This window comes from Aotus nancymaae, unplaced genomic scaffold, assembly GCF_030222135.1.
Source record: "Aotus nancymaae isolate 86718 unplaced genomic scaffold, 86718_ANA_hifiasm-v0.15.2.pri h1tg000033l, whole genome shotgun sequence".
Lineage (NCBI taxonomy): Eukaryota > Metazoa > Chordata > Mammalia > Primates > Aotidae > Aotus > Aotus nancymaae.
The window spans coordinates 46,602,823-46,618,754 of record NW_026988447.1 but is presented as its reverse complement, the minus strand read 5'-3'; the positions used below and the strand labels follow the sequence as shown (position 1 = coordinate 46,618,754).

The following is a 15,932-nucleotide window of genomic DNA, read 5'->3' as shown; positions in this document are numbered from 1 at the left end:
TTGAGGAATATGAGGTGGCCAGCATTTCTAGAGGAGAAGACGCCTGAGATGATTTTTTGGCATGGAAGTCACACCTTTTCTCCACCCATAAACCAGGTCACACATGTTTATGTCTAAAAATCTCTTTTATTCTGCTAAAACAGAGCAAAAATGCAGTGCAGACTGAATAATAGTGTGTGCCTGGGGAACCAAATGTAGTTTTGTATTACTAGAAATTAAATCCTGAGATGTGGGTTCCTCAAAGTTCAGGCAGATGTTATGGAGGCTTCACAGCTGGGATAAAAGTTTGGCCTGTAATTGAAGTGATTTATTGACATAAGAAAAGCAGTCACAGTTAAAAACTTGCATTGGTGTTATATAACTCTAGTGGCAGTGTGTAGGGTGTATTTGAAGGCGGCAAATCTGGAACCGTTTTTAATTTTCAGTGAGGGCTCGAACTTGGCCATGACAAAGTCTGGGAAAGGAAGGACACAATTAAGAAAAAGTAAGGAGGCAACTACTTATGACAGTGCTTGTTGAGCTAGAAAAAGCACAGCGTTAAGAGTGAGGGAGGCCTGAACTTGAACCCTAGCTTCATTACTTAAAAGCTTGAGCCCTTTGCAAGTTTCTATAATTCCTGATTTTGCGTAATCCTGGAAGTGAGGGTGACTTTGCCTTGTGCCGTCCTAGGGATTAGGTATAACTTAAAGCATCTGAAATAAATAATTATTATTACTAGCAGTATGATTTGCTTAACATCTCTTAAACTCAGTCTCCTCTCCTGCCTTACACTTTTGTGATATTACAGTGAGACAGTATAGGTTAATGGTGAATAACCTTTTGGGTAAAGAATTTCAGAAAGAAGTGTTCTATAGGCTCCTTTTTTCTTCATTTGAAAGAAAAATAGCTTTAAATCTCATCCTAAAAAAGATGGTTTTCATAACTAATGCAATTTATTGTTTTATTGAATAAAAGCAAGATGATGAGAATATTGGCCATTGAAATGTTAATAATGAGCACCTTTGAGAATAAAAAATAAAAGTGTTACATTACTGTGGTTAAGAACGCAGGATCTGGGGTCAGATCGACGGCTGATTTTCTCTGGGAAAGTTAGTTTACTTCTCTGTGCCTCATTTTCTTGATCTCTAAATGGCTATACTCCCTAAGATATTTGTGAGGACTCAGTGAGATAATTATGCATGTAAACTGAGATAATTATGCTTATAAACTATTCAGCTATTTGCTGGGCACATGCTGAGGACTTAAATACTGACCATTTTTTTTAGGGCAATGTTCAAAGGAGTGACTTTATATGCACTAATTCATTACATGTTTTTTAAAAAATATCCAAAGATGGGTATTATTATTATCATCCCTAGGCAAAATTATGCTGTTTGAGGTCACATGCTAAGAAAGCACTGGCAGTGAAGCTAGAATCTGTTCATTCTATTCAGTGTTAGATTTCTTGTTTCTGATATGTACTCTTACAGACAACATGCTGGTGATCTTCTCCCTGCACCCCACCCAACCTGGGTCTTTCTTTCCCCTAAGACTGTAGGATAATCTCTGCTTAAGCCAAATGCAAACAACTGTAACACGGACTACAGTTTTCTGGAGGGGCTGGCTGCTGCTCAGCCTGCACTGAGCTCTGGAGGGCCCAGTCTGCTGAGGGACTCAGCTCCAGTTTGGCTCCTCCCATGAGTAAGTGGTCCCCCTGGCCAATTCACAGTCTTCCATTTACACCTAGGCCTCACCCAACTGGGGTGCACGTTGTTGGAATCAAGGAATGTTTGTGATGCTCCTCTAGGGGTCTCAGGTCTCTCTTTATTGTGTGACCTGACAGGCTCTTAGCTTAAATGCCATGTGAATAGGGTCATTGTTTTAGGTTATGGGTTTCTTATTATTAAGGGACACTATGTTGAAGTCCTTTCAAAACCATCATAGACAGAAATACTTGTTATAAATGATAATAATAATAATAATAATAGCAAGCAGGGTGAAAAACAGTGGCTGGAAGAATGTCATCTGTCAGTGGATATGCTCATTCATGGGCAGGCTCTACTTTTCATGTGTCTACTCTTCCTATTTTACAGATAGGAGCAAGTAGAGAAAACCATGGAAATTAATATGCTTTTCAGATAAATATATGCTCTCCCACCTCAAGTTCAAAGGTAAAATTTGACATGGACTTGAATAGAAATAGAAGTAACAATTTCCTGATTTCTGCTTCTCAAATGCATTGTGAGATCCTTCTCATGTCCCCAAATTTGATACAAGTGTTATACCCTGAAGTTGCTTAGCCTTGGTAGGCTTTTCTCATTGGGTGAATTACCACCAAGATTAGCAATTATCATTACAATTATTGTGATGGATAAATTCAGTTGTAATTATCATTATGGTTTATCTACTTTTCCTTGCTCATTTGTATTAACACATTTTGGTAAGACTACAAGTAACTGTCTCTAGTTGAAAAAGAAAAAAAGAAATGTTAAATGGACTCTGAGAGAGAATTGTTTCATATATCTATTATCTACCTTCACTTGTGATATCAAAGAAGAAGTTTACAGGGCACAGATGCCTCAGCAATGTTGAGTATATAAGTCATACATTGGCTGGAATAGAAAGAGTTTTGAAATTCTTTAAATCCAGCTCAAACCAATACTAACTTAGGAATAAGCAATATCCTCTTTTTTGGACAAATATTGTCTATCATGTCCATATGTGTTTTTCTAAAGGCTTTTAATTGGTGTTTTAGACTCTTAATGTGAATTGCTGCATTTCATCAAGTAACTGCCACAGGTCCCTGCCCAAACATAGCATTTTTGATGACTCTGTTACCAATAATCAAGATTTAAAAACAAAACAAAACAAAAATCTAACCATCAGTCAAAAGTTTGTCTGTTGGTCTACTTTCTGAAGGGCCAGCAAATGAGTTGCAGATGGATCAGTATTTACAGTTCCCTGACATGTCCTGAAGCCTTGGTGGATGTTTCCTTCAGTGTCACCACAACACAGCATTTAAGGCTCCCATTTAAAAGGAGCCCCTCCTTAAGAGAGAGTAGGAGGAAGGGGGCTGCACATGGAGCCGTAGGAGTGTGAATGACTTAGCAGGTGACGGCTGCTGTTCATTATTACAAAGGGTGGACTGACAGAGAGAAGATCTGTGTTTGTCTGCGGTGACTTTGGCCAGCCACACTGGCTTCCTTTCAGCTTCTCCTTTCTCTCCTCAGAGACTTGTCCTGCCAGTGACACCCTGACCTGAGTCTTCAGGTGGACACTGTCCTCCCATTCTATAGGACTTGGCCCAAATATCACCTCCTTACAGGCAGTTTTTCTGACCTTCTTCTCCAAGCAGATGCCTCTTACTCCTTTTTGCCATTGCACTCACTTATTTTCTTCACATCATCTTTTGCAAGTTCTGTGTACATAGACTTTAAAAAAATGAGCAATCATCCCTTTTGGGCTATAACTTTAGGAGTCCGTGTCTGTTTGGTTCTTCACTGTTCATTTACTACAGAGCATTGCACATAGCACTCAGTAAATGTTTATTAAATAAATGTTGAATGAAGGGTTTTATGGAACGAAAGTATTCCCCACCTTAGGTCTTTTTATCTCTCTGATTAATGTTTGTTATTTATGATAACTTTTCAAAATTAATTAAATTTAACAAAATTACTATTTATGTGTTATTTTTGTGGAAAACATTATCTTCCCATCTTTAAAAACAACACAATTAGCATCAGTTTCTTTTGGAAAGAGAACGTTTCCTCTAGAAAAACAGCTATATAGGCTACTTCAGCTGGGTAAGGAGAAACACCAAGGGCATGGCTTATACCATAAAAATGGAAATATGCTGCTAGGTGCAAAGTTCAACTGAATATGTTCATCTTAATCTGAGGTTCGAAGAGGGAGCCATGCCACATGGTAGGACTCTGAAACCTTCTAAGAAAGGACTTAACAATTAAACAGATGAACAGTTTCTTGAAGCAGGGTAGTCAAAATCTTTAGAGAGCATGAATTGACATAAATTGCTTTTAAAGCATTAAACTTTGGAAAAATCTGTGGCTCTCTTTTGGGGCCTTAATCTCTGGAGTGTTGGTTTCTCATTTTTGTTGTCGTTGAGAATGTGACTTACATGTCTGCACCTTTTTCAAAGCCAGCCAAGCCTGGGGAAACACCTGCAAAATATAAAATCCACACACTTAAGGGCATTTACTTTTCTCAGTACACCAAACATGCAGTTAAGAAGTGAATGTCATGAAATGGACATTTGAAAAAACCATCCCTTCCTTGAGATGTAAATATTAGTAAGGAAAACTCATTTGTTTTACCTTTTTGGTTTAAAAATTATAGGTGAGTAATACCTTGTTAAAATATATAAATTCATAAATTATCATTATTGTCAAGCCACACATATAATTATGCTTTTGCTCATACAAAATGAGCCTGATTGTACACTTACAGTTCTGTGGGCTTGATGGCTTTCCCTCTCAAACCTCAGAGAAGAGAAAATTCTCCTCCAGCTACCATTTTGCAGAAAAAAAATCTTTCTTTGAGATGCCTATAATATATGGCTGCAGAACAGATTAAAGGAGGGCTTTCGAAATGAGTTTAGAGCAGGTTCATATCTGGTTTTTCAGCTGAGTTTATATTCACATATATTCTTTCGAATTACTCAGTATTGCTTCAGTTGTCCAGTGTTCTGCCCCAGGATTATTTATGTTCAGCTGATCTTCAAGAAAGAACTGTACAAAGAGATGGTGACGATTAGAAGAAAAGAGCACAGGATTTGTACTTTGGAATCAGACACAACGGGATGGCTTAGTCATGTTGCCTAACATCTACGAAAATCATTTCGCTTAACTGTAGAACAGATTTATTTAGGATTACTTCTGCTATATTAGGTCCTGTGGTTTAGATGGCAAATAATGGTACATTTTGAGAGTTGAATGGTTACAGTATGCAAATTAACTTTTAGACCATGCTTATTCCCATATGTTTATCTGCAGCTCTCTGCATGAAACGTCTTTCTCTTTCCTGTTTATTTAACTGGTTAAATTCTTGTCCTTCGAAGTGCGTTTCCCTTGACAGAGAGCCTTTTCTGCCTTGCTGGTGTCTATTACATGCCCCTTCTTTCATGTCCAGTTTCTTGACTTAACATAACAATATTAAAACTTTTTCTCGACTTGCCATTTCCCCCATTAGTCTCTGAGTTCCACGAAGGTGGAAATCTTACTTTTTAAAATCATTTTGTCCTCCATGTCAATTACAAGCATCACTCTCATGGAGAGTTGGCTCTCAATAAATATTGATCTAATGATTTATTTGTTGATTCTTTATTTTCAAGGGTTGAATAATTTGGCATTACAATTATATACTTTGTTTCTGGTTTCACATTATCTTTCTACTAGAGGAATGATGGAATGTTAGATCATAAAGAGAACTTGGAATCCAATTCAGTAACAAAATTTTGCATAGGTGAAAATGAAAATCAAGAGAAATTAATCAGTCATTAATAATTAATGACAGAACCAGTATTTCAGAGAGGGAGGCACTGTTCAAAGGTGAATGTTATGGGTTTGAAGTATTAAACTCTGAATTAGCCACTTGGCTCTGACACTGATCTTTCCAGTTTTCAGTTTATTCACCTCTAATATAAAGAAGAAATTCAGGAAGGAGGGTGATGTTGTGATAATTAAACAAGTTAATATATGAGAAAGCGTATATAATTGCAGAGAGCTATATGACAATAGTCATAACTACTCATTTTTAGGATTCTTATTCAAGAACTCTCGATGCTGCCTCTGATTCCAAGAGAAAACACTTAACCAGGACTCTGAATGACTATTTAATGCCACAACAGATAGGTGTGAAGAGCCTTTCTTGTTTAAAAAGAACCTTTGCAATTAAGTCATTGAGTGCTCCTGCAAATACCTGCTAAGGAAACAACTACCCATTTGATTTCTATCTAGTCTCTCTTTTTTCCTTCAATTATCCAACTTCAAGATTGTTAAATAGTACATGCTGTCTTGATTCTAACCTGCAAATAACAAGCTGTCATTTGTGAATTCCTTCCTGAATTAAAGATAATTAGAAGGGCTCATTTTCTTGTGATTAATGTTTGGAAGAGAACTGGGACATAGAATATTTTTGGTCTATTATTTTGCCATTCTAAAATAATGCTGACATTTGATTCTCATGCTAAGCTATTCTGAACACTTCTTAGCTATCAGACATCTAATGTGATGCAGCTTGTGCTAACACATAAATGTTTAAGGATGATATTCAGAGTTAAGTCTTACTGTTGCTTAGTGGTAGACAGCGGGAGCAAGGGGAAGAAAAAAGAAGGCAGGAAGGGAGTGCCCTTGTGTCTACACTTTTTCTTCTCTGCAGAATAAATTCATGTGTAAATTTTATACATGAATTCTATCTGCAGACACTTTTTTTTCTTGGGTCCCTAAAGTCAGGCAACCCTGGTCATCTAGACGTTGTTACAGCTTTGACTTTTTCTTTCTTATTAAAGATAAGACCAATTGTACCTCACCCAATGTAAGAGGCTTTTCCTTCATGCTGAACTCACCCTCACTTTTTATATGACATATTTAATAATTTTACTTCTGCATGCAGCTACTTTGGTATCAAGTCCAAAACAAAGCCAAAGGATTAATAATTCACAGCACTTCCAACTCTTCTGAAAGGTGTATATAATTGGCTTTATATTAATGTATCAAATTTTTAGAAAATTTTCTGGAGAAAGTAATTTGCTTCTTTTAAATTACTCTTCAGTTTTAATTCTTTGCTACAGAGGCAAAAATTTAGTATAATTTTCTGCTATCTGATACACTTTCACTTATTTGCAGGTGACTACAGTTTTTATAAGGCTTCTGATCTCATTTGAACATGAACTTGCCATGGTTCTTTAGCCAATATGGCTCCCATTTTCTTCACTAATGTGCTTGTCTCCTCTTGGGTGCACATTAGTTTGCCAGTGTTTTTCTAAAAGGATGGAGGCTACAGACACAGTATTTGAAGCCCTTGACCTCATGCTACTCATACATGAAAATAATGTTTCTATTTCTTTCTTTGCTGAGTCTCTTTCTAGAGTTCCTTGTCTCTTTCATGGCTTCTGCATTGCTCCTCTTTTCTACTGAATCTTCTTTCCTTTTGTTTTGTTATTCTCCTAGAACCTAGAAAAAATTACATGGAGTAGTTTTCCTAGCATGTATTTTTTAGTATGTTCCTGTTCATTGTTAACTACATTTTCAAAAAATAATCTATAGTGCTTGTTTCCTGCTACTTTTGTTCTAATCCCCAAAGATAAACACCATTAATGGTTTGTTGTGTGTTCTTCCAGACTTTATATATATGTATATCTTTTTTTTTTCTTAGCCTTGATGTATTTATATATATGATAAATTTATATAAATATATTTATTTATATTAAATAGATACATGCCAGATTTGTATTAGTCTGTTTTCACACTACTATAGAGACATACCTGAGATGGAGACTGAGTAACTGATAAAGAAAAGAGGTTTAATTGGCTCATAGTTCTGTAGGCTATACAGGCTTCTGCTTCTGGGGAGGCCTCGGGAAACTAACAATCATGGTGAAGGTGAAGGAGAATCAAGCATGTCTTCACATGGCTGACAGGAGAGAGAGAGAGCAAAGGAGGAGGTGCTACAGACTTTCATACAACCAGGTCTTGTGAGAACACTATCACAACAAGGGGGAAGTCTGATCTCATGATTCAATCACCTCCCACCAGGCCCTTCCTCTAACACTGGGAATTGTAACTGGACATGAGATATAAGTGGGACACAGGCAAACCATAACAAGATCCAAACTGTGTGTGTGTACCTTCCTGCCCGCCCTCCCTCCCTCCCTCCCTCCTTTCTTCTTTCCTTCCTTCTTTCCTTCCTTCCTTTCTTTCTTTCTTCCTTTCTTTTTCTTTCTTTCTTCCTTTGTTTCTTTTCTTTCTTTCCAGATAGAGTCTCACTCTGTTACTCAGGGTGGAGTGCAGTGACAAGATCATGGCTCATTGTAGTTTCCATCTCTTGGGCTTGAGATCGCCCTGCTTCAGCTTCTGAAGTAGCTAGGACTACAGGTGCATGCCACCATGACCAGCTAGTTTTTCATTTTTTGTAGAGATGAAGTCTCACTAGGTTTCCCAGGTTGGTCTCTAACTCCTAGGCTCAAGCATTCCTCCCCTAGGCCTCCAAAAGTGTTGCGTTTATAGGAGTGACCAACCATGCCTGGCCCCAGTTTCAAAGAAGAGTCTCTGGTTGTGCAACCATATAAGTTTAATTTTTATACATGAATTTAATTTTTTATGGAACTCCTATTATTCTGATTACCCCTAAGTTCTGGGAGATCGAATAGCATCAAGGAGACGGGGGAGCAGCTCATCTGTGCCACTGTCATCTTTCTATACAGGCCCCTGCCTTTCACTTTTTGTTTGTTTGTGTCTTGGATCATCAGCATGGCTCTATCTGGTCATTTCTTCTCCCCGGTTTTTTGCCTTATACTTGGGCATTTGTTGTTGAGCACTAAAAGCCAAAACACTGATTTTTTTAAAAAAATCTTGTATATTTTTCTGCATTATCCTCTCCTGGAGACATAGAACTCACTAGCTGCTGCCTAAATGAAGATAAATGTCAGAGTATCAGCATGTATCTGAAAAAATTAAATATATTATCTTAATAACTATAAAAATATGTTAATTGAATGTTCAGTGGGAATTTCCTGTTTTTGTGGTATTTTGACTGAAGCCTGGAAGATGAGAATAATAGATTATGAAGTATCTGGACATTTTCGAGAGAGACAGAAAATCAAAGGGCTTGCTAAGAAGTGGCTAAATTAGTGTGTGGACATCCCCTCACCTACCACCCTTACCATCCAATCTATATAAACAGAAAATCAGAAATTTAAGATAATTTGCTGAAGAAAGGGAATTTATAGAAGTAAGGAATACTTTGGTCTTTTCTCTTTTCTTCCCCATGCAGGTGTTGCCATTATTCCAGGGTAGATAGGAGAAGATACCGAGAAAATCACTTAGAGAAATTTGGGAAGGTTCTTGCAAGGAAGCAATGGCTTCTCACTATCCAGTTGGAGTCTTTTCGAGCTGCTGAGACTCAGGGCCATTTCTGAGGATGCGGGGATGGAACACTGCAAAAGTTCTTGGAAGAGCTTGAAATGCATTCTATGTGTCTGCGACCAGGAGCTGTAGGAAGAATATGTCAACAACAGTTTCTTCGGAAGTCCTGGAAGTGGCGGATGGGAGGGAACACTGGGGCTGCTCAAGAGGCTGCAGAGACACACACACACACACACACACACACACAAACACAGAGAGAGAGAGAGAATGAGAGAGAGAGAGAGAGAGAGAAGCAGAAAGGGAAGTCACTTTCCCACAATTTTATAGAGCTGATAGGGCAAGGGGAAGCAGTTAGATTTGAGCTGCCCTAATGAGACACTGCTCCAGACTGCTGCCTTCTCCAGAGAAGAGATCCTAGGAGTGAGGAACTGTGAGGTGGGTAGGTCACTGGGTGCTGAGGCTAAGGGAAGAATCAAGAGAGCAGTCAGAGAGTACATCAGCCATGTAGGGAAACTATGAAATGATTCTTTTCCTCTAATCTCCATTCCTGTTGCACTGAGTGTGGTAGATTTAGAAGTAGGGAAGGTGGAGTCAAAATTCAAGGGAAGGAAGGAAAGGGTGTGTGTGTGTGTGTGTGTGTGTGTGTGTGTGTGTGTGTGTGTGTGTGTTAGAGAGAGAGAGAGAGAGAGAGAAAGCTGATTATGCTGACAGTGACCTATTATCTTGTAGTTCTCCAAGCCCAGCTGTGAGCCTAGGTTGGATGAGGCTGGGGATAGTTTTGTTACATGAGGGAATAAAGGTTAAAACTGGACTTGTCTGGACTTTGTAAGGTATGAAAATGAGTTGTAATTAATGAAATAAGATTTGTTTTTATAACTGAAATGACCAGGAAGTTAAGGGTGCGTCCTCAGTAGATTATCCTGGGAGGATGAGAGGGCTTTGCTTTGAAGGCAGTGATGAGAAACAAAGTTATTTGCTATCACATTGAGAGAAACTCATTCCATGTGTTAGTTTTATATTTCTCTATCAGTTTTAATAAACACAGTTTTGGAATTTAGAGTTTTACTTAATAATAATTACACATATAATTATTATATGTGTAATTATATGTGTAATTATTATTAAGTAAAATTAAAATACATATTATATATAATTATATTATTATATAATTATAGATAATATAATATAAATTATAAAATTAATATTAATTTATATTATATTATCTATAATTGTAATTATTATATATAATAATTATATAGAATAATAATTATTATATATTAATTATATTTATATATAATTAATATATAATATTATGTATTATAATAATATATTTTATTATTATACTTAATATTTAAGTATAATAATAAAATTACTTAAAATTTTGAGAGATATGGCAAACTGATTTTTTCAGAAGTTTCGAAAACGGTATTTATAAACCTGCTTTTTACACTTTTATCCACATTGGATCTTATTCAACATTTTAATCTCTGTAGGCATCATAAGAAAAACTATACAGTGCCTTTTTGCTGTTTTGATCTTAATTTTTTTGAACAAGTTGATCATATTTTCAAATATTGCCCATTTCTAAATAGTCAATGATTTAAGTAATACACAACTACAAATGGCTCATAAAAATTGAAGCGTGACAGACAAGACTAAATTCTTCTATGATTATGACCTCAAATCCTAGTCCATTTGCTATCCTTCTCTTTCCACACCCCTATCTCACCAAATATTCCCTGTGAGGACCACATCTAATTTTTTAGCCTATTTCTTCTGATGTTTTAGCCTATTTCTTCTGTTTTCCTTCATGTTTCTAAATTCTATGCTTCTTACAGCTGTCTCTATTAAATTGTGACATTATCTTTTGACTTCTTTTCTAGTTGTTTTTGCCCATTGACACCATCTTCCTAATTATGACTTCACTATTGTCTGGTTTATTTATTGATTTCTGGCTTACATTGGTCTTCCTTCTCTAGTTATATTAGGTAGTAACTTAGATAATTAAATTTTTATCTTCCTTCTTTCTTCATATGCATTTAATGCTATAGATTTCCTCATGAGTACTGCTTTTGCTATATTCCACAAATTCTGATAAGTTGTATTTTTATTTTCTTTTACTTTAAAATATTTTAAAATCTACCTTGAGACGTCTTTGGTCCATGTATTATTGAGAAGTTTGTTGCTTAATCTCCAAATATTTTGAGATTTTCCAGCCATCTGACTGTTATTGATCTCTAGCTTAATTCCAATGTGCTCTGAGAGCACATTTTTTTAAATTTGTTAAGATAAAGATGTGGTTTTTTTTTTTGAGACAGAGTCTTGCTCTGTCGCCAGGCACCAGGCTGGAGTGCAGTGGCGCGATCTCGGTTCACTGCAACCTCCGCCTCCCGGGTTCAAGCAATTCTCCTGCCTCAAGCCTCCTGGGTAGCTGGGACTACTGGCGCATGCTACCATGCCCAGTTAATTTTTTTGTATTTTTAGAAGAGAAGGGGTTTCACCATGTTGGCCAAGATGGTCTCGATTTCTTGACCTCGTGATCTGCCTGCCTCGGCCTCCCAAAGTGCTGGGATTTCAGGAGTGAGCCACTGCGCCCGCTCAAATGTGTGTTTCATAACACAGAAGGTGGTTGACCTTGGTGCATGCTACATGTGAGCTTGAGAAAAATGTATAATCTGCTGCTTTTAAATGAAACCATCAATAAATGTCAATTAAATCCAGTTGATTGATGGTGTCCAGTTGAAGTATATCCTTATTGAATATCTCCCTGTTGTATCTGTCAATTATCGATTGACGGAACTCTTATTAATATCTGCCAGCTCCAGCTATAATCGTGGATTTATCTGTTTTTCCTTGAAGTTCTGTCAGTTTTTGCTTCACTCACTTGTTTTTGATGCTTTTGTTAGATGCATGCACATTAAAAGTTGTTCTATCTTTTTGGAGAATTTATCACATTATTATTATGTAATGTCCCTCCTTATCTCTGGAAAATTTCCTTGTTTTGAAGTCAGCTTCATTTGTGATTAGTATAGCTACTTCAGCTTTTGATTAGTGTTATGATGGTGTATTTTTCTTAACCCTTTACTGTTTATCTGTGAAGATGTGTTTAAAATGGGTTTTTTTAGATAACATATAGTTGAGTCTTGTTTTTTCAACCACCCTGATAGTCTTTTTAGTTGGTATATGAGGATATTTACATTTTAAGTGGTCATTTATATCATCAGATTAATTCTACAATGTTTGTAACTGTTTCCTATTTGTTGCCTTTTTTCATTTTTTAAAAAAAAAATTCCCACATTTTATGCCTTATCTGTATTTTTCTTTATTGTGGTAAAAAAAAGTATGAGATATATCTCTTAAAAGTTTTAAAGTGTATAGTACAGTATTGTTAACTGAAGGCACAGTTTCATACAGCAGATCTCTAGGACTTTCTCATCTTGCATAATTAAAACTATACTCATTGAATGCAACTCCCCATTTCTCTCAACCCCCAGTCTATGGCAAATGTCATTCTACTCTGCTTCTATGAGTTTGACTATTTATTTACTTACTTTAGAGATAAGGTCTTGCTATGTTGCTCAGGCAGGAGTACAGTGACTATTCACAGGTGCAAATATAGGGGACTACAGCCTCAAACTCTTGGCCTCAAGTGATCCTCCCACCTCAGCCTCCTGAGGAGCCAGATCTACAGGCAAGTACCACCATGTCCAGCAATTTTGACTATTTTGTATACGTCATATAATTGGAGTCATGTAGCATTTGTCCTTCTGTGACTAGCTTTACTTAGCATAATGTCCTCGAGGTTCATCCATGCTGTCGTATGTGGCAAGATTTCCTTCCTTTTCAAAGCTTGCTATAGCTTTGATATTTGTCCTCTTAAATTTTATGTTGAAATTTGACCCCCAGTTTTGAAGGAGGATCCTAATGGAGGCAGCTCTTGTGGGAACTAATACAGTGAGAACTGACTCACTACCCCCAGCCCACTACCAGGAAGGCATGCCCTTCACCATGCTAGCTCCCCTTCACCTTTTATCAATTGTTTTCTGTCTACCCTGGAGCTCTTTGGTCTATCTTTTCCTCTCTTGCTATCTTTCTTGGAATTTTATTGATTTTTTTATTGTCATGCTTTGATTGCTTTCTTTTGTTTATCTTCTAAAGGATTTTTTTTTCTTTTTTTCTATTGCATTTTAGGTTTTGGGGTACATGTGAAAAACATGCAAGGTTGTTGCATAGGTGCATACGTGGCAGTATGATTTGCTGCCTCCCTCCCCTTCACCTATATCTGGCATTTCTCCCCATGCTATCCCTCCCCAACTCCCCACCCCCCCCGCTATCCCCCCTCCCCCTGAACAGACCCCCGTGTATAGTGCTCCCCTTCCTGTGTCCATGTGTTCTCCTTGTTCAACACCCGCCTATGAGTGAGAACATGTGGTGTTTGATTTTGTGTTCTTGTGTCAGTTTGCTGAGAATGATGTTTTCCAGGTTCATCCATGTCCCTACAAAGGATGTGAACTCCTCGTTTTTAATGGCTGCATAATATTCCATGGTGTATATGTGCCACATTTTTCCTGTCCAGTCTATCATCGATGGGCATTTGGGCTGGTTCCAGGTCTTTGCTATTGTAAACTGTGCTGCAATGAACATTTGTGTGCATGTGTCCTTATAGTAGAACGATTTATAATCCTTTGGATATATGCCCAGTAATGGGATTGCTGGGTCAAATGGAATTTCTATTTCTAGGTCCTTGAGGAATCGCCACACTGTTTTCCACAGTGGTTGAACAAATTTACACTCCCACCAACAGTGTAAAGGTGTTCCTATTTCTCCACATCCTCTCCAGCATCTGTTTTCTCCAGATTTTTTAATGATCGCCATTCTAACTGGCGTGAGATGGTATCTCAATGTAGTTTTGATTTGCATTTCTCTAATGACCAGTGATGATGAGCATTTTTTCATATGTTTGTTGGCCTCATGTATGTCTTCTTTTGTAAAGTATCTGTTCATATCCTTCGCCCATTTTTGTATGGGCTTGTTTGTTTTTTTCTTGTAAATCTTTTTTAGTTCATTGTAAATTCTGGATATCAGCCCTTTGTCAGATGGGTAGGCTGCAAAAATTTTTTCCCATTCTGTTGGTTGCCGATTCACTCTATTGACTGTTTCTTTTGCTGTGCAAAAGCTGTGGAGTTTGATTAGGTCCCATTTGTCTATTTTGGCTTTTGTTGCCAATGCTTTTGGTGTTTTGGTCATAAAGTCCTTGCCTACGCCTATGTCCTGAATGGTTTTGCCTAGGTTTCCTTCTAGTGTTTTTATGGTGTTACGTCTCACCACTCCTATTCAATATAGTACTGGAAGTTCTAGCCAGAGCAATCAGGCAAGAAAAAGAAATAAAGGGTATCCGATTAGGAAAGGAGGAAGTCAAATTGTCTCTATTTGCAGACGACATGATTGTATATCTAGAAGACCCTATCACCTCAGCCCAAAATCTCCTGAAACTGATAAGCAACTTCATCAAAGTCTCAGGATACAAAATCAATGTGCAAAAATCACAAGCATTCCTATACACCAATAACAGACTTAAAGAGAGCCAAATCAAGAACAAACTGCCATTCACAATTGCTACAAAGAGAATAAAATACCTAGGAATACAACTAACAAGGAACGTAAAGGACCTCTTCAAGGAGAACTACAAAGCACTGCTCAACGAAATAAGAGAGGACACAAACAGATGGAGAAACATTCCATGTTCATGGTTAGGAAGAATTAATATCGTGAAAATGGCCATACTGCCCAAAGTAATTTACAGATTCAATGCTATCCCCATCAAGCTTCCAATGACCTTCCTCACAGAACTGGAAAAAACCACCTTAAACTTCATATGGAACCAAAAGAGAGCCCGCATAGCCAAGTCAATTCCAAGCAAAAAGAACAAAGCGGGAGGCATCACACTACCGGACATCAAACTCTACTACAAGGCTACAGTAATCAAAACAGCATGGTACTGGTACCAAAACAGAGATATAGACCAATGGAACAGAACAGAGGTGTCGGAGGTGACACAACATATCTACAACCACCCGATCTTTGACAAACCTGAAAAAAACAAGCAATGGGGAAATGATTCCCTGTTCAATAAGTGGTGTTGGGAAAACTAGCTAGCCATATGCAGAAAGCAGAAACTGGACCCCTTCCTGACACCTTACACTAAAATTGACTCCAGATGGATTAAAGACTTAAACATAAGGATGTTTTTTGAGGTTACCATGTGGCTTACTTAAGACATTCTTTAGTTATAACAGTCAATTTTAGCTGATAATGACTTAACTTCAACTGCATTAAAAAAAACTCTAGACTTTTAAGTCTCCCTCACGTATACTTTATGTTATTGATGTCCCAAAATCTATTTTTAATGTGTATACATTAATATATTTTTCATAAGCATAGTTTTAAAAATATTTTTTCTTTTAACTCCTATGTTAGAATTAAGTGATTTACACACCAGCATTAAAAGATTACAATATTCTGTGTTCATCTATATTATTTACCTTTATTAGCAAGTTCTGTGTCTATATGTTTTTATGTTGCTATTTAGGGTCCTTTTTTCAGCTTGAAGAATTCTCTTTAGCATTTCTTGCAAGGTAGATCTAGAAATTATGAACTCTTATAGCTTTGGTTTGTCTGGTAAAGTCTTCATCTTTTATTCATTTTTGAAGATACAGTTTTACTGGAATAGTATCCTTAGTTAGCAATATTTTCTTTTGACACCTTGAATATATCATGCGTTTCCCTTTGGCCTATGAGGTTTCTGCTGAAAAATCTGCTGACAGTCTTGTAAAGCCTCCCTTGTATAAAATAAGT

The 15,932-nt window shown here is 37.1% G+C and overlaps 1 long non-coding RNA gene across 1 annotated transcript; it reads right to left on the bottom strand.

Moving 5' to 3' along the window:
* Positions 1 to 5,491: 5,491 nt before the first annotated feature.
* On the bottom strand, positions 5,492 to 10,863 carry LOC105731326 (uncharacterized). The gene is made up of 5 exons (XR_010345336.1): positions 10,807 to 10,863; positions 9,035 to 9,203; positions 7,583 to 7,626; positions 7,036 to 7,166; positions 5,492 to 5,627 (listed from the first exon to the last, which is right to left on the bottom strand). It is a non-coding gene; the product is annotated as an uncharacterized LOC105731326 (long non-coding RNA).
* Between the last annotated feature and the right edge of the window lie 5,069 nt (positions 10,864 to 15,932).